Source organism: Fukomys damarensis, unplaced genomic scaffold (assembly GCF_012274545.1).
Source record: "Fukomys damarensis isolate Sample0158 unplaced genomic scaffold, DMR_v1.0_HiC HiC_scaffold_30, whole genome shotgun sequence".
Lineage (NCBI taxonomy): Eukaryota > Metazoa > Chordata > Mammalia > Rodentia > Bathyergidae > Fukomys > Fukomys damarensis.
In genome coordinates this window covers 36,977,989-37,004,905 of record NW_022900942.1, presented here as the reverse complement: position 1 = coordinate 37,004,905, position 26,917 = coordinate 36,977,989, and positions in this window count along the sequence as shown.

Here is a 26,917-nt window from a genome sequence, read left to right as displayed (position 1 = left end):
GGAGCCGCCGCGCGAATCCCGGCCCTCGCGCGCCCCCTGGTGTCCTACTGCCTCACGGACCTGAGGACGCGGCGGCGGGGAAGTTAAGATGCTTCAACAGCTGCAGCAAGGTCCTCTCGCCATCTGCCCATCCCTTCGGGGACTGGTGACCAGGAACCAATATCTCGTTGGGTGGACCCAAAGGGAAAGACAGGGCCAAAATTTAACGCAATAAGTGAAACCTTCAATAGTCCTCGGAACTCGGGAGAAGGTGGATTTGTGGGGTTGCTTTGTGAATGACTAGAAAGGCGAGCCCAAGGCATAGGGGCAGGTCTGGACTACAGGGAGATGGAATGCTCTGGGGAGGGTGTCGGGACAGCTCTCAGGCCGGCAGGCACTAGCAGTTGGAGTCCCAGGATGGGCAGGACCCTTTTGATAACTAGGACGCTATCTTTCTGGTGGCTTGGGGAGCAGTGATAGAGTCACTGGCAAGATCTGCCCAGCCCTGTCCAATGCACACCAGGAATCAGCCATAGTAAACTCGGTCCTCCGGCTAGATGTGCCTCAGCCCCACCCCCCCGGCAGAACAACAGCATGGCCGTCAGTGTCTGCTCAGCCACGGGCCTTGTACATGCACGTGAGTGCAAGCACAAACTTGCATTCTGGGGTGCTGCTGGAGGGCTGGCCACCTAAGTTCTGTGGTGGTGACGCCTGCAGATGCTATTCAGTTAATGCTTGACCAATGCCTAGAACAGGAAGAACACCCGCCTGGGGGCAGAGTACATGTTTCAGATGGGAAACCGGGTACAGAGTTGTGACTAAAGTGGCCAGCAAGAACCAGGATAGGGGGCTGGGGATTTAGCTCGGTGGTTCCGCTGCCTGCCTTGCAAGCACAAAGACCCTAGTTCAATCACTGGTACCAAAAAAAAAAAAAGAAAACGAACCAAGGTGGGGCCTGCTCTTGTAGCCCATGGACAAGGCAAGACCTCCAGAAGAGGCAGGGTCTCAGCCCTGGAAGCTGACGCTGCAGCCTTACATTGAGGTCATAGGGCTCCTGGCATTCTGGAGTCTTCTGCTGGGGACCAGGCAGGTGTGCACCTCAAAGAAAACCAAAATGCTGCTCCCCCTCTGCAACACCGGAGCACTCCCCCACCTGGGGGGAAGAGAGTGGGAAGGCACCAGCCCTGGCCCCTGGCTTTCTGCACCCATCTACAGGCTTCTCCAGGTCCCCATCTTCCCAGTCACCACCCAGGAGTCCCAGAGACCTCTCCCCCTGCCTGCTGCATTCCAGCCTGTGACCCTGCAGGAAATCTGAGCACAGCAGTGCAAGCTGCAGACCAAAGGATGGACTCTACTGCCACTGCTGTGCTACCTCCTCTCCAGGCTGAGGCTTCTGTCTAGAAAACATCCCAGAGCTGAAGGACTGGGTGTTGGTGACATAAACTGTGCTGTCCCCTCCAGGAAGCCTGCCCTGACCCAAGGACAGCCTTGGAATACGAAGACAGGCCTTCCACAAGTCAGGGCTTTCAGAAGTAGCCCTTGGTGGGGTTCCAGCCACATGCCCACTAGGACAGACTGCTTGAGGAGGTGAGCAGGGCTACTGGGGCCCATGTTCATATCTGTGGGTGCCACAACACCCAGCAGCCACATTTATGTGCTGGGCACCAGACTGCCTGGTTCAAATATCAGCCTGCACTGACTTGCTGTGTAACCATGGGCAAGTTTTCTTTGTCTCGGTTTCCTCATCTGTAAAATGAGGACGGGTAATCTTGGGACTACTGGAAAAATTCATTGAGCCAACGTGTGTAAAGTGCCCAGCAGACAGTAAACATTCAATGCATGTTAGCTATGAATACTGTGTGATTTACAGAAGAGAATACCATGTATTGGGCTTGAACTAAGGTCAAAATGTGTGAAAACCACTGCATTTGATGATCTCCAAGGTCACTTCTGGTCCTAAAATTCTATGATTTTAAAGTGATTTCTTTTACCCTGCTGTCACTTTTGCACCTCAAAGTCCTTGTACCTGGTCTTCTCTGCCAGGTGCAACATTTCCTCATCTGCCTCACAGACTCTTGCTTGACCTTGGTGCCCACATGTAATCCCAGAACTTTGAGAGGCTGAGGCAAGAGGATTGCAAGTCCTCACCCACTTAGTAAGAACTTGTCTCAAAAAAAAAAAAAAAAGTAAAGGGTTGGGGATAAAGCTTGGTGTGAAGGCTCTGGACTTAATCTCCAGTACTGCAAAATATACTCACACACTGGTACCTCAGTCATGAACCTAATTCTTTCCAATTTAAGTCAGTATTGACCTTACGGGAAATTTGATTTGGTTCACATTCAATGCGATTTACCACCGGAATTGTTGAAAGAATTAAATTCATGAGTGTGTGTGTGTGACACGCCCTCCTCTAAGAAGCTTGCTCTCTGAGCCAGGCAGAGCTGGGCTAGTCTATCCCGCCCACAGGCCTCAGCACACCCTCGGGCCTGTGACCTGTGCAGTCCCACTCATTTGTCTCGTCATCTCCCTCCTCCCAGAACCTTGCACCTTAGCCTCACTTCACCTGGCCTAGGAGAGGCTGTCCAACTGAAGGACAGTAGCTCTACAGGTGAGGAAACTGAGGCACGGGAGCACGGAAAACTCAGTCGGGGTCGGAAGACAGACCGGTGGGCTCCCCAGCAGACTCTGATGTTTCTCCTCTCAAGCAGACCTCAGACCTCAGCCTCTCCTGGGCCTGGCAGGGAGACAGAGACAGAGACAGAGGCTGTGTCATTTCCCAGGGGCCTGGAACCCTGGACACCACCTCCCGTCTGGCCCACGGCAGTGACTTCTGTGTATCCTCCCAGCTTCCCTCCACAACTCACCCCTCGCTCCTCCTGCATGGAGCAGCCAGCATCACATCGTGCCAAGCCCTGCTCAAAACCTCCAGGCCCATCTCGCCCAGAGTTAAAGCCACAGTCCGTCCAATAGCCTGCAGGACTCCACACCCCATGCAGCCCTGTCCTACCGTCCTCCTCCCGATCACTTTCACCCAGCCTGCTGGTCCAGGAGATGTGCAGACCCCAAGCACAGTCCTTCCAGGACCACTGCCCTTTCCTCTCCTGCCATGCTGCCCCATCACAGCTTTGAGATGGCTGCTCAGTGCCTCCTCTGTGAGTGGCCACTGTGCCCAGGAACAGCCCACTGCCCACCAACTCTGACCCATCTTTGTTTCTTCTCACAGGTGAACCTGCTGCAATATCTCTGTTCTTTAGTTCTGTCTCCTCCTCTGGATTGGGGTCCATAAAAGCAGGCATTTTGCCTTTTGTTCTCTGACGTCGCCTCACATCTGGAATTACACCTGTCAGCTACGTTGAGTTCATTAAATGCTAAATTAATTAAATGGCCATAAAAATCACAAAGAAATGAATGTCTGACAGTGGAACTTCAAGCAATGTACCCCTTGCTGATGGGCACAACAGTATCAGATGCACAGTGGATGCTAGAAAGTACTTGGGGGCCCATCAGCCTTCTCGACGCTTCTGCTGGCACTTTTGTTGGCTGCTCCTTTAGTAGGCACATCGCTATCATGCCGTTGGGCTGCTTGTCTGGTTGGTTTTCTGGTCATGAGCTCCTGCTGGAGGCGCAGCTGTCCTCCCCGAAAGGTGAGGGTCACCGAGGCACACGTTGCATATGCTCTTCTTCCTAATGTCTCCCCTCGTGTTAAATCCCCACCACCTCCTATTGTTCCTGACCCAGCCAAATGGAAAATTTAATTTCCAACTAATCAGCTCTGAATTTGGTGGCCCTCTTCAAGTTACGGGGACTGCCCCTCTCCCTGGCCACGAAGGCTCCCCTCCCACATGTGGCCAACATCTGACACTGCCTGGGTGGAGAGGGAGACAAAGGCCCCAGTCCTGCCATTGTCTCTGCTCCCAGTTCCCAAGGAGGCAGACACAAAAGCCTGATGAATTCTTCATGACCCTCTAAAAGGCCAGCCTTGCCAGCACACACACACACACACACACACACACACACACACGCCTATTTGTGGCCACGGGTGGGTCCTTGAAAGGCAGGCACGGACAATATCATCTCCAGGAAGTGGTTTCCCTGAGACCCTCTCCCCTTGGAGACGCGAACTTCCCAGGGTAACTGAAATCAGAAGCCCCGCCTCCAAGGTAGGGCAAGGTCGCCCCAGCATCCAGACATCTTTCTTCTACACCTGCACCGCGCCCTCTGCTGGCGGGTTCCATGCAGTGCGCGGACTGCAGAGTTCCCACCTGGTCCTCCTTCCTTGTTGTCCGATCACTGTGCCCTATTCTCAAGTCCCTCCCTTCTCCAAGAAATCCTAAGAGGCAGCAGTCCTCTGGCCAGGCCTCTTCTGAGAAGATAAGTGGGAGGGGGAGGGAGACGGGACTAGGCCTAGGGGAGGGGCTGGGATTTGAGTTAATGAGCTATGTATTTTCTTCTCCCTATAATCCATGGTATTTGATGCAGCAGCCAATTTACCCTAGCAGTGGGATAATTTGTCATGGGGTTGTTAGGATGCAGAGGCAGGGGTGGGTTGAGGAAGGGTGGGTGAGACAGGACCAGACAGCCAGTGGACTACCCCAAAGGCTTCCTAGAAATGCCCACAGGGCCACCATAGTCCATAGCCAATGGCCTACGGTGAGGAGTAGGATAGGTCCAAGGGTTTCTCAGAGGCAGAGCCAGGATGGGACCAGGGAGGGAGGAGAGGGCCAGCCACAGAAGAGAAGAGAACCCTGGGCTAGGTGTAATGGCCTCCTCCCAGGACAGGACTGCTGGTGCCTGTCCTGGGACCTGCTGCTTCCTGCAGACTGACTGGGTCCCAGGACCCACAGTTGGATGGTGAGGTTGGATCCATGGGCCAATGAGTAAGCTCCACACAAATCTTCCCCACTTCCCTGATTTTGACAGAACCAGGGAGCTCTGGCCTGGTATCCATGTCCTCACTGCCCACTTCCCTGATGGTAAAAACTCGGAGGACCTCTGGGTCAAATGGCCCTTCCAAGGCCACTCGTCACAGATAAGCTAAGTGGCCTAAGTTCTGTTTGCCTAGACAGCTGTCCTAGCTTCTGCCTGTTGTCCCAGGACAATTGTTAAAAAATACTCCCTTTTACTCACAAGAGCATCCTGTGTAAGCAATAAGTGTGGTCACCTACATAAGAGGAAACTAAAGCTGAGAGGTCCACAGCTAGCCGTGGCCTGGGCTTGGGTCTCCTGATGGCCTCTGCATTTTCTGTTTAGCTAAACCAATGCCAAGTACCAATGCCTAGCACCCAAAGCCACATGAAACGTCAGCTGCAGGCTGAGGCCTCCTCCTCCAGGAAGCCCTCCCTGGACAGCACAGCCTAACAGGACCTGCCCACATCTGAGCCTGCCAGTACCCACTGACCCAGTCCTGCACACAACACTAATCTTGCTTCTCCACCAGAAGGTGGCCAGGCCAGAGAGCAGCATGTGTGGGGAGGGGTGGGGAAGGGGAAGAGAGCCAGTGGCAGGGGCCAGATTTGGGAAGGGGGAGGGTCCTGCACAATGCTCCCCTGAAACTCAGCAGTGGCCACATCAGGACAGGACTGGAATCCAAATGCTGTCGCCCATTTTTGATCCATGGTCCTTGGCAAAGTAAGGCCGGCCTCTCCCCACCAAGAGTCCAACAGGCTGCTTTGTATGACTGTGGCCCTGACTTATTCCGTCCACCGCTGTGGGCTGCAGACTCCCTCCCTGGCCCCTCTGCCGTGGGCCAACACATTTTTCTGACTGCCAGGTTTTCTGGGAAGCAGCATCAGACACAAACGGGGGTGGCAGATTCTCTCTAGTCCTTCCACTTTCAGGTGTGGATTCCTCTCTACGATCCCCAGCCTTTCCTTTTCTGAATGAACCACACTCCTTTCCTACTGTGAGGAACCGCCCCAAGCTTGCCTCTGCCCGGGTTTTAGTAGCCAGCACCGTCCACTCCCTGTGATGTAGCACCATCTACTGGCCGTCTGAGGCATGACAGCGCCAGTCGTCAAATTTCAAGGTGAGAAGTCTTCACTGAGTATCAAACATACAAGGCACCACGCCTCTACATCAGGTGGGCAGAAGATCACAAAGACAAAACCCCAACATATGTTCTTTGCACCTGGGTCACTTGATTTCCAGTGGGACTCTGAGCCTAACATAGTGCAACAGAAGCAGAATTGCATAATGCTTTGGGGCACAAACTTCTAATCACATCACCTGGGTTCAAATCTTGACTCTATCACTTACTAGCTGTGCTATCCTGGGCACATTATTACCCTCTGTGAGCCTCATATTTCTCTTTTGTAACATGAGAAATTAAAGTCTCTCTAAAAGGCTGTTGTGACAATGAACTGGTTGGAAATATTAAAAACACTTATCACAGTGCTTGACAGATAATGAAGGAATTTTAAATGAATATTATCATTATTATTATTGAAATGAAAAGTGCTTAATTCAGGCTAAGTGTGGAAGGAATTCATGAAAAGATCAACTCAACTATGAACTGAAATAATGACAGAGCACGTAATGGAAAAGGTAAGGACGGGTCAGGCTCTGTGGTCATGAGCTAGTCAATACCCTCTTTAGGCCTATCTATAAACAGACTTAAAACACAGTAGGGATCTCAGGGGGGATCTCAGACATATAATCCTTAGGGTAGCATCTCTCAGCAGTAAACATGCAGTACTACCTCCATTGTGCCAGACTTTAAGGATGCAGAAATAAAAACAGATGGTCATTGATGTCAAAACCACAAGCTAGCCCACAGTTCAGAGGGAAGAGGTTGTGGGATTCTCATTCCCACTCTGTCCTCCACACCAAATCCGGAAGAGGAGGGAGAGAGCCATTTGTTAGTACTTTGTCCCCAGCAAATGAAAATCTCCATGATCCCAGTGGGATAGGGATGTGGACCAGTAGTAGAACAATTGCCTAGCAATCTTGAGGTGCTGGGTTCAATCCTCAAAACTACAAACAACAACAACGAAAAAAGAAACCCTCAGGATCTCAGCCCACCCTAAAAGGGCCAAGTGTTTGAAATCAAGCAGCAGATCATGATCAGGTCACAGGACCAATCTCGGGCCTCTCCGGATACAACTCTGTGATCCTCTCCCTAACTTTTTCCTACCCCTTCTCTTTCTCTTGTCCAGAATCTGAAGTGTCTGGAACATAAGGGTCCTAGGAACAGGGGCCCAGTTCTCTGGTTCTCACAGTACTCAGTGCTTGAGACAGAGCTATGTACAAGAGTGTTTGTGAAGGCTGGGAATGAAACTCAGTGGGCAAGGCCCTGGTATTAATCTCCAGGATGTGCGCATGTGCACACACACACACGCACACACACGCACAGCACAGAAACAAAAAGTGAAAAATAAGTTTGTTGAGTGAATATATGAATGAACTTTTTAAAAATATCCACTGTGTTGCAGGATCCTTTGTCTTAGGCCTGGCAACACTACCCTTGAAGCCTTTCAAAATTATTCCGTCACTCATAGACTCCAGCTAGAAGGTGGAGTACATGCTGAACCCTTCATCATCATCAGCCTCAAACTGCATATTTTTAATATGCCCTACTAATTATTTCGTTTGTGCCCCTTGTGCCTCCCATGATAAATGGTAAGCTCCTCAGTGGTACGAACTTTCTCTTATTTGCTGAACCGACAGAACATGGATTTACCACCATGGTGGTGACATCTCTGGATTTCATGCCAAACTTATTTTTCATAGTTTCTTTTGATGTCTTGACTTCTTCATAGAACCATGCACCAAGTCAAAGTGGAAAGAGATTTGTAGAATAATAATGAAAAACTAACAACTGAAGTACAGCAGTGGACTTATGTTCAATATACCTCACGCCCACAACATTGATGTGAAAAGGCACTGTGGTGGAGAACCCACTTAACCAGTTCAGCATGAGGAAAAGATGAGCATGTCTTTATCGGCCAATAAAATAAAAACAAGATTTAGAATTTCAGGAAAGAACCCATAAAAATATTTTAAAGCTTGTAAAATGTAAATTCTGGGAATAACATACAATAACCCAAATTATAAATTTAACTGATAAGTTTTAACAAGTGATTTGACAAAGCCAGAAAAAAAAGTTAATAAAAGGAAACAAAAATCATCAAAAAAGACAGAATGAATCATGGAGAGACAAAGAGAAGAGAAAACATATTAAGTATGTAAGAGAAATAGTATAAGGATGTTTGAGAAAGTCAAACATATATTCAACTAGAATCTCAGAAAAAAGAGAGTGGAACTCAAGCAATCTTTGAAAAAATAATAGTTGAGACTTTTCCAAAACCACCAAAAGATCTAAAGCCATACAGTAAAACTAGCAAAAATAAATGTATGGATAAAATGTTTTTTAAAAAGTAGCCAGAAAGAAAGGAAGATTATCTTAAAGACCCCTGCAGTAGAAAAAAGGCTATAGGAAGATATCTTCTAAGGACCCAAAGAAAATAACTGTTAGCCTAGAATTCTATACCTAGAAAAATTATCCTTCAAGAATAAAAGTAGGGAAAGTGGGATAGGTAGGGGAAGGGTAATAAGGGGAAAGAAAAAATTTGAGAAAATGAAAAGATGGAAATAAAGTGTTTGTAAAGGGGGAGGGGCGGAGGGGGTGAAGGGAGGACAGGGACAAGGGGAAAAAATGAGAACCAAGACCTGTCATGTAGAGGTACAAGATCCCAACAATGAATGTAACTGTACTTTATCCCTAAAATGTACCAATAAACTCAATTAAAGCTGAAAAAAAGAGGAATTCATCAAAGCAGACCCAATACTAAGGGAAGTACAGAAGAGTGGTCTTTAGACAGAAGGAAAATTATATCACATAGAAGCACAGAAATTCAGGAATAATGGAAAACAAAAATAGCAGAAATAAATTTTCATTGTACAAAACAACAATAATGACCCTTATACTTAGTAAATAGAAATAAAGTAGATGGCCACAGCATAAGTCAAAGGTTTTTGATTAAAAATGCCTCCTGGGGATTCTGTGTCTATGTAAGACTAAGTAGAAGGAGTTATTCCCCTGCCTGAAACAATTTTTTAAATATATAATATTAAACAATAGTTTTGAAGGCATTAGATATCAGGCAACAAAAGACAGCAATCTTTGAGGGGTGGAAACAAAAGAGAAAGGCCCTGTGAATGTCTTGATTTGCTGCTTTGCGAGAGTTTCCAAGCTGTAGAGTAAAGAACCCAGGCCAAGCAGAGTCCTACCTGTGAGTCCAGAGGAGTTCAGCCAGCTAGAATTTGCAGGAAAGAAAGCCAGGAAGTAGAAAACTACTGAGAGAAAGAACTCCAAGGGCAGAGGGTTTCTTCATGAACAATCAGCAGAGAGCAAATAAATACATGCATTTGAGAAAACTACCCAACCTTGGGGAGGGGGAGAAGGTGTGAGATCATGAGTATCAAAAATGCCTTTCCCAGGCCAGGGATTTAGCTCAGTGGTGCTGCAGCCAACCTCTGAAGCACAAGGACCTGAGTTCGATCCCTGGTATAAAAAAAAAATTTTTTTCCATCAGCTAGAGTGGAAAATATCCTAATGCATAGGACATTTGAGTAACTCAGAAGGACCTTGCCTCAGTCATAGGAAATATTTAGCCCTAAACTAAATGGTTCTCTCATTCTGCATGATAACTCTTAAAAGCAGGACTCACAGAATCAATCTGTTTCCAACTAATTAACTGCATTATAGGTAATGTTCAGGAATACAAACTATCAAGCACATAAAATACAAAATTCACAATGTCTGGTATTCAATCAAAGATTGCTGGGCTTGCAAAGAAGCAGAAAAGCACAGCCTCTGAACACAAGAACATCCAACTACTTGAAACTGACCACAAAATGCCATAGCAAACAAGAACACTAAAAACAGTTGCTACAACTGTATTGCTGATGTTTAAAAACTTAAGTAGATACACAGAAGAAATGTGCAGGGGCCAAATTGAATTTCCAGAGTTTAAAACGATATCTGGTTTTCCAGAAATGAAAATAGTATCTGAGATGAAAAAATCCCCTGGATGGGATTAATGGCAGATTAGCCCTATAAAAAAGAAAGAGTAAACTTAAAGCTGTAGTAACAGTCACTATCTGAAGTGAAATATATGGGGATCCAGGTATGGTGGTGCAGGCCTATAATCCCAAGACTGGGGAGGCTGAGGCAGGAGGATTGCCGTGAGTTCAAGGCCAGCCTAGGTAGGCTACATAGTGAGTTCAAGGACAGCCTGCAATACAAAGTGAGACCCTGTCAAAAAAAAAAAAGAAAAAGAAAAGAAAAAAAAGAAAGAAAGAAAAGAAATACAGAGAATCCAAAGAAAATACAAGACAATCAATAACATATTGGAAAACTTTAAGAAACCTAATGATCGAAAAATTAGTCTCCAAAGCAGGCTGGAAAAGGTGATGGGATAATTTTTAGCCTTGATTTTTATGGTAGTTACACAAATCTACATGGCTAATAAATTTACACAGAGCTACATACACAGTACTCTTCTCCTTAAAGGTGTAGGACTGAGGTCCTCATTTCCTTATGGGATCTCAGTATACACAGGTTGCCCTGCCACATGCCCTCTCCAAACATGTTCACATGTGGTACCTTTTCAGCAGTAACTATGTGTTATGCTAGATATGTTAATCTGCTTCACAGTCTCACTATGTGTTTCCTATATAACGTTAATACACAAAGTGAAATTTATTTTTAAGGAGGCTAATGTGAAAGTCTCTTCAGTCTGCTAAGCCAGAGTCCTATGTGAAGAGCCGTAACAGGGATGTCATCCCATCATATCTGCCATATCACTTAGGGGCAAGTCACAGCCCCACTTGGGAGTCTAGAGGGTCGAGGAATTTCTGCCACACTAAGTCAGATGGGACGTGATAAAGGTGATATCTTTGTGATAGGTAACATAGGAGAACAAAGACACCAATTAGCTTCTAATTTTATTAGACTAAGCTTGAAGTTTCTAGGGTAACCAATAAAAGGACAGAACTAAAACATACAATTCCAACTTAACAGAGTGGCAGGAAATAATGAGAGTCAGCAGCAGAAAAGAAAGCAAAAAATTAGGAAAATGAGACAGGCAGGAAACTCAAAATAGGGCCAGGGATTTAGCTCATTTGCACCGCCTGCCTCGCAAGTGCAAGGACCTGAGTTCAATCCCCACCCAGTACCCCCCCAAAGCCAAATAATACCATAAAATAAACCCAAATTTATCAGCAGCTGCAATAAACAAACACAGATTAATTAACATTCCAGTTAAAACGAATTTTAAGTAAGAATTTTTAAGTAATCTAGCTACTTGCTATCTTTAAAAATCAACCATAAAAGAATTCATGAACTGTGATTCCTCTTGAATACGTTTCAGAAACATTCAAAGCTAAATAATATATAGTTTCTGATTCATATATATGTGATAATTCAGGAGAGAAAAAGGAAAAGCAAATATAAAATTTAAGCTGATGCTAACTTCTGGAGGTGGGGAAGGAAAACCCAGGAGTCTTCCAAGTTATTACAGTAAAATATTGCAGTAGCACTATTTTGAAATAATGATAAAAATGTACTATATGAAAACACTTTCTTATTGAACCACAGTAGATATATATTCCTTGTATTTTATTGTTTAATCTCTTTACACGTGCATATATATTCTTTTAAATGTACTTAAAATTCAACAAGTATTTACAATGTGTTGAAAGCCCAATAGTTCACTGTTTTCTTGACTCAGAAAAATAGCCAATGACTGGAACCACAAGAAAAGAGGTCCCCTCCTCCCCGCCATACACACCGTGAAATTCCTATGAACTTCACAAACCCCAGCCCAGAGCACTTGCAAAGTCAAGCCTCCTCTGAGACAGCTCAACAGAGACAGAACCGCTGGTGACCTCGGCAGCTGAGAGACCTGCTCATGCTGGACTCTGGAGGCGGCACTCAGGGATCCTTGTTCATTTTTGTCTTTCCAGGAAAACTGACAAATGTCTGTCTCCCTCTAGACATCTTTGAATTCTTGTCCTGGTAAGAAATTTCCCCACAATCTGTCTCTGTCCAGGAAACAATGTGAGAGGATCATTTTCTCATTTAACACACGCTTTGATAAATACCAACCACATCCATTTTGAATTACCAAAGCAAAATATGACAAACAGGATCTCACCCCCTGGACGCTCAGAGCCTAACAGAGCTACAGACAAGCAAGCAGAAAATGCAATAATGTTCAAAGTGATGAGTGTGGGAATTCTTTGTACGAGGAAGGAGGTTGGGAAAAGGTTCCCAGGCTCAGAGTCAGAGGAAGTAGAACTCAAACTGAGCAAGCAGCTCTATATGCCAACCTGCCAGCTTCAGCCTGACTTACCCTCTGTAATATTTAAGGGCTCTGTCACCCAATGCCCAGGAGTTCCTTGGTTCCCATTATATATTCAACCTCCCAATCCTACCAGGATGTTGAGCCCCACTGCTTTACACACTGCTGCTAGACCTGGGACTTTCCTTTGGGCTGTCCTAAAGCAGCCACCTTCTAACCTCATGAAGTACACATGGAACAGCTGCTGGAGTAGTGACTTTTGGCTCCCACTCTGCTCTGCCCTTATCACTCCTTCAACCCAGACCAGACCTCGGCTCGTCCAATTTTTGACTCCAGATTCCTGCACAGCCTCCCTAAGGGGCTCTGAAGAAGCCAAGTCCACAGTGAGTGGAGAACAGGAACCTCATCAGCCAGGTCCCTTTCAGATTTGAACCATGTCTGCTCTCCCCACAAGTGAGAGAAGGTAGTTGCACAGAGTCTAGAACCCCTTTCACACCCTTTCCTAGAATTTAAAGTAGACCCAGGATTTTCCCTACTGCCCAAAAGTTGCTGTGCACCCCAGCACCACCAGGTGGCCCCAAGGAATCAGCCACTGCCTGGATGTCCACACCTATGGCTTGGGAGCTAATGATCCTGGCTACGTAGAACCGCTTGAAACATCTGCGGGTGTGGGGGTGAGGGGGTGCCTACGCTCAGACCTACCAAAGGCCGATTAAATCAGAATATTAGAGGGGAGAAGGATGTCATGGGTGGTTGTAAAGTTCCCAAATAATTCAATGAGAAGCCAGGATTTAGGAAAACAGCTTTATGGACAGCAGCATTCACGAGGATGAAGTTGGACCCATTCCTTATGCCAAAGTGGACCAAAGAGCTGAACCAACCAAACTTTTAGAAGACAGTGCAGGAGGTGATCCTCATGATCTTGGGTTAAGCAGAAAACCTTCTTAGATATGACATCAAAAGCACCAGTGACGCAAGAAAAAATAGGTTAACTGAACTTTGTCAAAATTACAAAATTTATGAGGCAAACAATGCCAAAAGTAAAGTGAGCAGACAATCCATAGAACATATTTGCAAATCATGTATCAGTTAAGGGACTTGCGTCTAGAACAGGTAAAGAACTGTTACAGCTAAACAATTAAATGTCAACCCAATCTTAAAATGGGGAAAGTATCTTAACAGACCCTTCTGCAAAGAAGAAATCTATATATCTGTTGTTTTTGTTTTTGTTTTTTGAGACAGAGTCTCACTGTATATTCTAGGATGGCCTTGAACTCACTATGTAGTTCAGACTTGCCTCAAACTCATGGCGATTCTCCTGCCTCAGCCTCCCGAGTACTGGGATTACAGACATGTTGTTCCATCATGCCTGGTGAGAAGCCTATATATCTATAAATGGCCAGTAAGCACTTGAAAAGATGTCTAATGTCATTAGTTATCAGGAAATGAAAATTAAAACCCCAATAAAATATGTCACAGTTGCCATTAGCGTGACAGAGGTTAAAGAGATTGAAACCTTCAAACATGTCAGTGGGAATATAAAATGGTGCAACCACTTCGGAAAACCATTTTTCAATTCCTCAAAATGTTCAGCCCACAAAAAGAAAAAGGGCCAGGGATTTAGCTCAGTGGCTCAGCCACCCGCCTCACAAGTGCAAGGTCCAGAGTCTGATCCCCAGTAGCCCCCAAAAATGTTAAGCACAGTCATTATATGACCCAGCAATTCCACAATTAAGTATATATCCAACAGAAACGAAAACAGATATTCACATGAATAGTCATATCAACATTATCCGTAAGAGCTAAAAATAGAAACAATCCAAATGGTCGTCAACTGATGAATGGCTAAACAAAATACGGTATATTCTCACAACAGACTGTTGTTCAACAATAAAAAGGACTGAAGCATTGATAGTGTGCTACAGCCTGGATGAATCTTGAAAATGTAACACTAAATGGAAGAAGCTAGTCACAAAAGACCATGTATTTCATGACTTCAGTCATACGAAGGCCACAAAGCAGGCAAATCTGTAGAGACGGAAGGTGGATTCATGCTTGCAGGGGCAGGGAGGGAGGAGAGGGAGGAGTGGTCATTACTACTAGTATCCATGTTAAGGGGTACACAGGTTTCTTTTTAGGGCAAAGTATTTTTAAATTAATTGTGGTGATAGCTACACAACTCTGAACATACTAAAGACCATAAAATTTCACACCTGAGATGGGTGAGTTGCACAGCATATGAATTGTATTCCAATAAAGCTGCTTTTAGAAAGCCGGGTGACGTCCTACTTCCTTATTCTGGTTGGAGTCGGGTCATTACTCTTATACTTCATGGTTTCTAGGCTTTTCATCTTTTTCATATTTGTGTCCCACTCGTCTGTCTGGGTGCATGGTTAATACCCCCTCTCTGTTTGTTTCTCTCCCCCACACAGACATACTTTATTCTCTCTCTTGCCAAAGAAAAGTGTTCCAGACAATGTAAATTTGCTCACGCAGAGAACTGATAAGTCACCAGCAAGAGGTTTCTCAGGGAGTCAGCATGAAATAGTCAGCTTCAGGGTGTCCCCCTGGTCAAAATTATAAGTTACTCGAATATTTTGTGCACATCATAGAGACCGGGTCTTCAAAGAAAATAAAGGTGGACCTAACTCCTAAGACAGGTGGAGCCTGAGGCCTGTGGCTGGCTGATTCTACCTTAGGAAAAGGACTTTTCTCAATTTTTTCTTTCCTAAGTGTCCTATCCCCTAAAAGGAGGGGAGCAACTAGAGTTAAGTCAAATGATGACAATGAGGTGATGCCTGATAAGAGCAGGAAGCCTGGGTTCCCCAAGTGTGTCAGGTTGCATGTTCTAAAAATAGCCACAGTGATATTTCTGATTGCACACGATCTTCCAGATTCTTGGGCAATCCCCTTACAAAAGGCAGAGTCCAGTTTTCCTCCCCCTGAGTACAGCTCAGCATTAGGGATGTTTCTAATGAACAGAATCGAGGAGAAGTGATACTGTGTGGGTACTGATGCTACGATGCTAGGTTAGCAAAGGTGATGTAACTTCCCCCAACCTTCCCCCCACCCCTGACCCTGGGACTCACCTCCATGTTATAAAGAAGCCCACGTCTCATGAAGGGGCCACACATGTGTCTGCCAGCCAACTTCCCCACTAGTCACAGCCCACCACCAACAATCACAGCCGGACCTGGAGTGGCAGAGCAGCAAACCCGCTCACGATCTCAGCCCCCAGCCTCCATTCTCATCCCAGCCAACAAGTGGAACAGAGGTGAGCTATCCTTCTGAGCTCTTCCCAAACTGCAGATTCCTCAGTGGGAGTTACCTATGCTGCGTAACAAATGACCCACGACTGACTGAGATCACATTTTCTCACAGACAGACTCTGTGAGGAGTGTGGGCCTGGCTGAGCAGATCCTCGGCATTGGGGGTCTTTCTCAGGCTGCAGTAGGCCTGTTGGCTGGGCTTCTGTTCCCCTCTCAAAGTGACTGAGGACACCTACTCTCCTAAGCCCACTCACAGATCTGCTAGCAGGATTCATTTTTCTGGGCTCTCTGTATTCTAACTATCAGCTTCTTGTCCCTCGGTCCCCTCTGCAGCAAAGCATCTTAGTTCACGTGAGCCAAGAAGGCAAGAAAGTGAAAACAGAAGCAAAGACTGTAGTCCCAGATTTTCATTGCCTAACCACACACAAGGGACATCCCATCACCTTTGTTGTGTTCTGCTCATTAGAAAAAGTCATGCCATGCAGACCCCTGTTTCAGGGGAAGGCATTAGATGGGGCAAGAGGCCCCAGAGCTATATCAGAAGTTGCCTTTGCTCTGAGAAAAATGAATGTACTGTTATCCACTAAATTTGGGGATGGTTTGTAATGCAATATTTCATAAAGAGAAAACATACATTTGCTGAGGTAGGGAACAACTCTGAATTTGTTAAATATGTTCTCTGCGCTGAGATCATTTCACAGATGGTAAAACTGAGGCTTAGTGGGGTTTAGTAACTCACCACAGATGCTGATGGCAGAACAAGGATGAAAAACAATTCTATCAGATCTCATAGCCCAGGACCCCCCCTCTTTTTGGACCATTTTATTTCCTGTTCTTTGGAGAAAAACAAAAATCTCAAACCTTTTGAATATCAAATAGTGTTTCAGCAATGACTTTTTATTTCCTATCCCTAAATTTAACCAGCAGGAACTATTTCTAGTGAGCTCCCCACCCACACCCCTTCAGCTAGCTCCTAGTTATAAAGGACTTTCCTCTTCATGCAAATTCTGTATTTCATACAGCTGGCAGGACCAGTTCACCATGCTTAGCTGGATTTTCCTCCATAAAAACACGTTTTCTGGAGTACTGTCACTTGCCCATGATGAGGACATAGATTCCAGGAAGGTGATTTTAAATGCTAAAAAAAGAACATGAAGCAGACATCCACTGGAGTGGAAGAGAACATAAAACTCAACTGCGCCTGCCACTGTGTCTCTGGCCCACCCACCTCCTGGAGAGGTGGTTCAGGCAGAAAGTAAGACCCTTCCCGCTAATTGCTTCAAAGGCCCAGAATAGGAGAGAGTCTGACTTCTCCCTGCAAATCTTTTTGCACAGAATTTTTAAACCTATACTGTGCATGTTAATTACCTTTAAAGTCAATTTCAGATGAGAGATTTCTCTGTTCCAGGGAAACTGAGGATGGGTCAGGATGGATACTGGGATTGCTGGGCCCTCCCTAGTGCTGGTTTTCTGCTGCTCTAAGCACCCGAGGTGGACTAAAGCCTGGGTACTCAGTGGGGACAAAAAGAGTAGACAGGTTTCCTCTTCAGGAGTATTGTGTCTACCCTCTGGGCAATAAAAACAGTTTTTCCAGAAGTGGTAAACAACCCAAAGCCAAGCCCTAAATGCTCAGGGGCTGACAATAGTCTAAAAGATGGATTGGATCAAAGATAATCCCACTTTCATGTAGTCCGTAGTGCAAGTGATAATGACGGTAATAACCATGGAGGTTACTATTGATAATTAATGAGAGTGACTAGTCCATCAACATGTAATGTAATTTTTTTTTGGTTTTTTGAGACAGGGTCTCACTATGTAGTTGAGACTGATCTGAACTCACTATGTAGCCCAGGCTGGTCTCAAACTCACAGCAATCCTCCTGCCTCAGCCTCCCAAGTGCTGGGATTATAGGCGTGCACCACCACGCCCAGCCTTGTAATATAATTATTGATATAGATGGAATTAGGTATACCACTTCATTCTTTGTTGTCTACCTGGCTGTTCTGGGTTTTTGGTTTCTCTGTCCCCACTCTCCTGCATCCTTTGGATATATCTTGATAATCTTGCTTATCAATTTGGCTGGATTAAGAGGCTCCCGGAGAGGTGACTGGATTGTGAGGGTACCAACACTCACAGCTCAAAGAGCTGTCAGGAAACGAGGCCTTGCTGGAAGAAGTGGGTCACGGGGGCGTGACCTTGAAGACTGTATCTGGTCCCTGGTCCCTTCTGAGCTCTTGGCCTGCTCTCTGCTTCGCAGGGGCCATGAGTTGAGTAGCTTTTCTCAAACACGCCGTTCCATGATGTTTCTGCCGTGCAGCCAGTCAGCCACAGACAGAAACCGTGAGCCACAATAAACCTCTCCTCTTTTAAATTGAGGCTGTCAGATATTTTGTCCCAGCAATGGGAGTAGCTGACTAATACCATGCATGTCTGAGAATTCCATTTAAAGAGAGCTCTTGGCTTGTAAGCTAGAATGAATGTCTTATTATGGAGATTCGTATTTGCATTGTTTAGAGTCATAAAGTTAATATGGTAACCCTTCACACAAAATGTAGATACCGTACAACCACATGGTTCCACTACCCTGACCACTGCACCCTTTCATTGACCATACTGGGAATTGAACCAGAGCCTTCACACTGAACTATATCTCCAGACTTTTGTTTTTTTTGGTTTGGGGGTTTTTGTTTTGTTTTGTTTTGTTTTGAGACAGGGTCTTGCTATGTTGCTAAGTTGCTCAGGTTGGGACTCAAACTTGTGATCCTCCTGCCTCACCTCAGGGAGGTGAGATTACAGGCAAGTGACACCATTCCCAGCAGAGAGGTTGCTCCAGGAGACATTTTAAATTTTTCATAAAGTTAATACTGCTCCCTTCACACAAAATGTAGACACTGTAGAACCATAGAGGTCTGTGTATCCCTCCCTCACTGTATCCTGCCCACACACAGCATTCTCTGTTGTAGGTGCCTGATACATGACACATGTATCAATACATTGCACCCTACAAGAAATACTATAATCTCTTTTTTAAATAGCCATGTATTTTTTTTAAATTGAGAGGGAAAAAATAATCTTATTGATCTTCCCAGATAGTTATTACTAATATTCCTATGCCTTCCAAAAGGTCCAAGTTTCCCTCCTATATAATTTCTTTTCACCTTGAAGAACTTCTTATCTTTTGTGTCTTCCTTCCAGTGAAAGTCTGTTGGAAATGTAAAAACTGCATATACCTATGGTTTTTATACACACACACACACACACACACACACACACACACACTTTCTTTTTCTGTATATAGAATTTGGGATTGACACTTCATTGCAGTTAGTTTTTGTTTTGTTTTATTGTACTTTAAAAATATTGTTCCACCATTTTCTGGTCTCCATGTTTTTTGAGGTTTTTTTTTTTGGTTTTTTTTTTGGTACTGGGGATCAAACTCAGGACCTTGCACTTGGGAGGCAGGTGGCAGAACCACAGAGCTAAATTCCTCCATGCTTTCTTAAAAGAAGTTTGTGAGCTGGACAGATGCACACCTGTAATCCTAGCACTTGTGAACCTGAGGCAGGTAGGCTCTACATAGCAAGTCCTAGGCCAACCTGAACTACGTAATGAGACCTTCTCTCAAAAGAAGAAATTTAAAAAAAAAAAAGTGGGCCAGGAATTTAGCTCAGTGGTTTGGTGGCCTGCCTCGCAAGCACAATGACCTGATAACAACAACAACAGCAACAACAACAAAGAAAAGAAAAAAATTAAAAATGAAGGATGCTGTGCATGTTGAAATTGTTACCCTGTAAATGATGTGTTGGTTTTTCTTTGGATGCATCCAGATTTTCTCTTTATCTTTGCTTTTCAGAGGTTTAACTGTAATGTGTCTAGATATGGATTGGGGGTTATATTCATTCTATTTGAGGCACTCTGCATTTTTTAATCTATAGGTTTAGTAGGTCTTTTATCAGATTCTGGGCATTTTCAACCATTATTTCTTCACAGACATTTTCTGCTCCATTTCTTCTGTCCTCTTCCTCCAAGTACCTGTATATCAGATCTTCTGACATTGTTCTACAGGTTCTGTAGGATTTGTTCATTTTTTAAAACCATTTGTTTTGGTTTTTCTTCAGATTAGATCATTTTTGTTGATGTACCTTGTACTCACTGATTCTTTTTTTTTTTTCCTACCATCTCCATATTATCATTAGGCCCAGACAGTTATTAAACCCATATTTTATTTTGTTTTGTTTTGTTTTTTAGTTCAGATATGACATTTTTTGGTTCTAAAAGTTTCCTATTTTTTTTTATTTTGTTTCTCTGTTGAGATTTCCTCATTTTCAATCATATGAATGCATTTTTCTTTACCTCATTGAGTATGATTATAAAAGTAGCTTCAAAGTTCTTACATGAGTGTTCCAGCACTTGTTCATCTCCAAGTTGAACTTCCCTGATTGTTTTTCCACTTAAGAATGATCACTGGACTGAATGGCAATTCAGGTTGCCTGACATGGGAACATTTCCATCTTCAACTTTTTGGCAGTTGCCAAGACCACCCTTGATCATTTGTATCATGTGAAATCTGGCTTTTTTTTGGAGACAGAGTCTCACTGTGTAATTCAGTCTGGGGTTGAACTCACTATGTAGCCCAGGCTGGCCTCAAACTCACTGTGATCCTCCTGCCTCAGCCTTCAGTGTACTAAAATTATAGGCAAGTGCCACCACACCCAGCTTAAATTCATGTCATTGTCTGAATGTGATGCACCTTTCCTGTAAGATGTGCAACTCCCCAGGCACTGGGATAGTTATTCTATCCCACTGGGCTCAGCATAAAGCTCTCAACTGGTTGGTGGTGTGTTCAAGTCAGACATAACAACAACAGTAAGAGCCAGCATTTGTTGCACACTTAATGTGTGCCAGACACTGCTCAGTACTTTATGTACAACCTGTCACTTAATTGTCCCAACAACATCAACTTCATTTTACAGAGGAGTTTCTGAGCACAGAGAGGGGACAATAATTGGCCGGGTCAGACAGCAAGTAATTGGAGGAGCCGAAACTCAAAGCCAGGAAGCCTGGCTTCAGAGCCCAGTCTCACTAACTGTTACACTTGACCTATGGGAATCTTTACTGAATTACTGCATTGAGGAATTAGGAAGTCCCATTACAAGAATAGTTTGAATCATCAAAAACAAGAAGCACAAATACTGTACTGGTGGAATAAATCTTTAGATAATTCTTTTTGAAGCAGCACAATCTATAGGCTTGTTTCCCAAACTTAAGTCAACTTCCAGCCACCCCCGTGATGTTGACTATGGCTGACATAACCTGTACTCTTAGTCACTTAATATCTTTTAAATCGACTCAATTGTTTTTGCTTAAGCAAATTATTTAAAAAGGAAAGTGACCTCATGTCACTATTGTAAATGGAAAAGCCGTATCATTTACTTTAAGTAAATGGTAACCTAAAAATAAATACCATAGAAACAAAACAATGTCGATAAATTGCAGTTAGATGCTGTTGCCTGCCAAAGGCTCTGAGAGTAAGTCCAGCTCTCTTTTTTGCAAAAACAGGGGAGATTCAACAAATTATAAGAGAGGTGTTCATGGCAGACCAAAATCAAAGGCAATCAGAAGTGCAAGAAAACTGAAAAAGGGAATAAAGATTTCCTTGTAATTTAGGATTAGAGGACAGAAGCTCCAAAGGAACAGAAGTCTAAACAGAAAGTAAACTTATTTCTACCTCCCACAAAGATCTGGTAGCAGGTATCTCAGAGCTAGTGTGATACCCCATAGTGCTGTGAAGAGGTTCTAGCCATTATGTTGGCTTTCCAGAAAGCAGCAAAGAGAAAAGGGGAAACAAAAGGACCATTCTTTCCCTCTAAATACCCTTTCTCACCTTTGCTTCCATTCCCATTGACTGGAGTTTAGTCATGTGCTGGACAGGCTAGGAAATGCAGACCTCCCACAGGGAACCCAAATGCCTCTCTTTAAAAAAAAAGAAAGAAAGAAAGAAAGAAAGAAAGAAAGAAAGAAAGAAAGAAAGAAAGAAAGAAAGAAAGAAAGAAAGAAAGAAAGAAAGAAAAAGAAAGAAAGAAAGAAAATACAAAATGAATTCAGTCACTAGAGGAGAAGAGGGAAATGGGTAGACAAAAGCAATCTCTGTGATTTCATGCCACACCTGTGGACCTTCAAGATTCACCTCAGACCACGTGGATGTGGCCAAGCCTAGATCTTCCGTGGATCCCTTTCCCTGCCCCTGGAGCTGACCTTAACCCCACAAGGTCAAGGAGTCTCAACAATGTTCCTTCTATGGGGGAAAAGCACTTCTCTTTCCCACCCCAACACAATGTGTTCTTAGGCCTCTTACAGGCTGCCCTGACCTCCAAGTCCAGCTCCTAAAGCCAGGTGAGCTGTGGCAAGGCATGACATTGTCGCAGACAATACAGCACTGCTTGGGAAACCAGTCAGACTCAGGTCCACCTTCTGCTCTGTTCCTTGGCCCCTGTGACGGTCATCAACAATCCATTCTTTGTGCCTCTTACCCACTGAATCCAACACTACCATGCCAAAAACACAGATCCTGTCCACGATTCTGACTGTAATGACTCTGTCCTGATGTGCCAGCATTTCCACATCTGTACTAGTGAGCTTTTTGTTGCTGGGACAAAATATCTAATATATACAACTGCAAGAAGAGAAGGTTTATTTTGGCTCATAGTTTCCAAGTTCTCAGTCTATGGAAAGCTGGCTCCAAGGCAAAAAGATCATGGTGGAAAAAAACAAAAAACAGAGCTTAAGGCAGGATTTTAAAAACAGGAAAAAATAGCAGGTGAGCCAGCCTTACTCTTGGCACTTTTTACTCTACCTTCCTTCCAGGTTGGAAAGAGCTATTCTTCCATTCCAAATGCCCCACTTTATTGGTGAGAAAACTGGGCCTCCGGTGGGGAAGTAGCTTGGCCAAGGCCACACTGCTATGGACAGGGAGATGGAGATCGGAGTGTGTCATGGGCCTTCTGGTGGCTGGTCACTATTGTTGCCATGTCCATACGCTCCCCATTTCCCAGCTTCTACACTCCAGCCAGCACTTCTGACAGCACAACATGGGAGCCAGCTTGGCACCATCACAAGGAGGGGAAAGACACCTCCCAGAGGGAGGAGTTCAGAGTCTTCCATACTCAAGGTTACAAGGCAGAGGGGACTCCAGAATCAGAAGGCCAAGTCCATGCCAAAATGCCACAGGTGCCATAAATAAAGCAGCCAAACATGCTTAACTTGTTATAATTACCCAGAGACAGTGTCTCTGAAGGATGCAGTCTTTAGGCGGGGGCCAAAGCGGTAGTCTGGCTTATTACACGATCTCCTACAGGTGATAAGTTAAGTGCTGTTTTCTGCATCTAGATCAAGTTTAAGAACAGACCACCCAGAAAGCAGTTGTGACATATTCACATTTAAAAGAAAAGGAAATCGCAACAAGTGTTTATTTTCAGCCCATAAAGAAATACTGACTCCCTCTAGAAAGTGTCCAAACCATCCTGTGACATTGGCAGAGAAGCCAGATTTCTTCAGTGACGTTAGTAGCTATGTGACCTTGTGCAAGCCAAGGCCCTCAGCACTCCCCCTTTTGTAAAAGGACATCAGTTATGTTGGCTTGGGGCCCACAAAAACAACCTCTCTTAACCAAATATATTTGCAGTGATCCAATTTCCAAATAATGCCTCACATTCTGAGGTACGAGGTAGTTAGGATCTCAGAGCATAAATTTGGGGAGACTGCAATTCCACCCACAACAGTCCCCATTGCTGCCACACTGGCAGGCCTGAGCCCACCAAAGACATAGGAAATGCACTTGGAGATATGAATGCAGACAGCGTGTAAGAGGTTATATGTTCTCTTCAGAATCTGGGAGCCATGGCTCTCATACTGCCAAGAGGCAGAAACATTAGAATAAGGAGTTCCTGGCCACCTGGGAATCTGGGCAGAGAGCCCACATGGGCATCTATGCTTTCCTGCAATGCCTGATGTAAAGATAGCCCTAGAAGGGTTTCTACAGAGTGGCCTCTCAGTACACAACTAGCTGGAGAGTGCTTTGGGCTCATTCATAGCCTACAGAAGGCTCAGCAGCCAATCTGTTTTCAATGTCACTGGTTTGATTAGCTTGGGCAGAAGATTTTCTCTGAGTACATTATTTTAACATCAGTCATTTCTCTTTCTACCCCTGTGGACAGATGGACAGAGATTACACTTCCTGTTGCTTGGTCAGTGTGAAGAGGTCTGGCTCTGGATAGGACCAAGATCACAGGCCTCCTTCAGATCACCCTTCAGGACTCGTGAGCCATCTTCTTTGCCTGTGCTCCTTCTGTTCTGTGATTCAGAGCTGGAGAAATGTGTCCAAGGTCATACAGTCAGGTAGCAGAGCCAGCACTTGGACCTAGCCAGCCTGACTCCAAAATACCACGTTTCCTTGCATCAGGCCAAAATTGGTCAGGCTGACCCAGACCAAAGTACTTAGAGTCTGATTTGGTGTTGAGGAGCAGGCTTGGGGAAAGAGGCTTGGAGAGGGCCTGGAGAAGGATGGAATTTTCCATTGTTGCACCTCAGCACTTTCCAGCTAATTGCCAGTAAGAAGGGGACCAATGCTGGGAAGAAAAGACTAAAACAGGTGCACCATCTAGAATTCTTCACGCCCTCCCTGTAGGGAGAACTATGTAGCTTTTTTCATTATTTGATCGATTTGATTGGAGAACATACTGATAAACATAGAAAATAAGTCATCTTCAATCCAGCTTTATGATGTTTAACAGGAAGCCTTATTTGCTTCAGATTTTCACTAATTTTAAGAAATGATGCAACAAAAGAGTTGCAGCCTCTTGCATCCCACTCTCACTATCATCCCTTTTCCCCCCAGAAAAAGCACTCATCAATTTGGTGTTTATCATTCCCATACAGAGTTTTATGGTCTTAATACATATTTTTTGTATCTACTTTTATTTCAATGACTTCTCCAAAATTCATGCTAAAATTTAATTGTCATTGTAATTGTTTTGACAGATGGGACCCTTAAGCAGTGCTTAGGTAATAAGACAGCAAATCAGATGCTATTAGAGAGAAAATGTCACGGGAGTAGACCCCTGAGAAAACAGGATGAATCTGGCCACCATTCGTCTCTTTCTCACACGCACAGGCTCACAGGTCACTTGTCTACCACAGTAGGATGTATCAAGAAGGCATTTGCCACATGCCGTGGACTTCCTGGTCTCCAGAATCGTGAGCCAAATAAATTTCTGTTCTTTATAAATTACCTCGTCTGTGAATTATGTTTTACCAAGGAATAAATGTGCTGAGAGAGAATCCATATGTACTTTGTGGTATTCTTTTTCGTGTTTTATACTTTATACAAATGGTGTCCTATTGGACATTTCTTCTGCAACTTGTTTTTCCACCCAACACTACATCCCAGAGATACATACAGGCTGATACATGTGGCTGTCCTGCATCCATCTTAACTGCTTTATGGTTAGACCACAGTTTTTAAACTTATGTTCTGGTTGTTTTCCTTTTTTTTAAATGTTGCAAATGATTTTGCAAGAAGAATCTTGTACCAACAAGCATCTCTTTCTCCTCTGTGGCATAGACATAAAAGTGCAATGCCTGGGGATGGAATGCGAGCATCTTCAACTCTTCTGGCTGTTGCCCAACTTCTCTCAAGAGCAGTTCTACTAATTTATACTGTACCTCGATAAGCACAAACTCACCACTTCCCTAACTACTCTTGGTATTATTAGACCTTTAAAAAAACCTTTGCCATATGAAATGGTATGTTGCTAGGGTTTTAATTTGTAGCTCACCTTTTCATCAGTGAAGTTAAGCATCTTTTCGTGGTTTTATTTGAGTGGCCTAGGTCTTGAGGTATCTCCACTAGAGATATTCAAGGGGAAATACAAACTAGCCTTAAGTTAAATCTTTATCTTAGCTCTTAATAGCTGTCAGAATTCTCCTAACCCCTAGAAAAAAATTCAGTTACCTGGGTAGCATGTGGGAGTATTGATCTTGAGGAGGCTGAAGGAGGAAAGGGCCAGTTTCACTCAACTCATCGACTGAATGGTTGGAGTTGACACAGCGCCCCTAGTGATGACAAACACCATGGACAGGCTCTATGAAGCCAGCGAGGACTATACCAGAACCCTCCACTCTGGACAGACTATGAGGCAGAGAAATGATAGGAACACATTAACTGCTTCCCTGTTGAGCAAAAACCACAAGAAATTCTGTGTTATTTAATTTCCCAGTACCGGGGATTGATCCCAAGGCCTTTACACTGAACTACATTCCTAGCCCTTTTTATTTTTATTTTATTTTTAAAACAAGGTCTCAGTCTTGCTAAGTTGTCCAGGCTGGACTCAAACATGTAATCCTCCTGCCTCAGCTTCCCAGAGTGCTGGGATTACAGGCATGTGCTACCACACCCAGCTTGTGTTACATATTTTAAGTAAACTATTAAACTATAATGGATGGGGTCGGGGATTTAGCTCAGTGGTGCCACCACCTGCCTTGCAAGCACAAGGTCCCGATTTTTGTCCCCGGTACCAAAATCAAATAAAGAAATAAATAAAATAAAAAATAAATAAACTATAATGGATGGAGAGAAAATGCACAAATTGTTTAAGCGCCTAGTTTAACAAATTTCAGAAATTCACAAAGCAAACATATTTGTGTATTACCCAATTCTAGAATAAAACATTCCCAGCACCACAAATAGTCCCTGATGTCCCCTCCCAATCACTGTTCCCCTACCCCAAAGAAAGGGTTACATAGTTTTTAAAAATATTCTGCCTATTGGAGAGCAGGACTTTCTCTGGACTTCCCTTTGACTCATGCAAGTGCAAGGGCTATTTCATCACAATGCCACATAGATTTATAAATAGGTGGGTGTGTGCACTCAAACTGTAGCAGAGACCCACCCCATGAGGTAAATAAGACAGCACCCTGTTTTTCAAATTTTTGTTTTCAATGCCCATTAATAGACAAATAAGCAATGGGGTAGGGAGATGTGGTTTGCAGTTTCAAATGGAATCCTCATCTCTGGATCCTAGGTCAAAACTCTGCACTTCTAGGACTGGGGTCCCTGGTCCAGGAGGGCGTCCAGCAGTGGCAGACAGGACCCCAGGATGCTAGCTCACTGTGGGGGCACACAGCAATTCCTTGCACACCCTCTTCTGGCATCCAGCATTGTTAATGGCTCATGACGGTGTGAACAGGAAGCCTCTTGCTTCTTGGAAGACAGTGGCCCCTGTCAGGGCTGAAAGCTGTGAAAAGCTCAGTCACTGCCAGGGAACACCAGGGGCCTGCCAGTCCAGGGGAGCACTTAGACATGCTGCA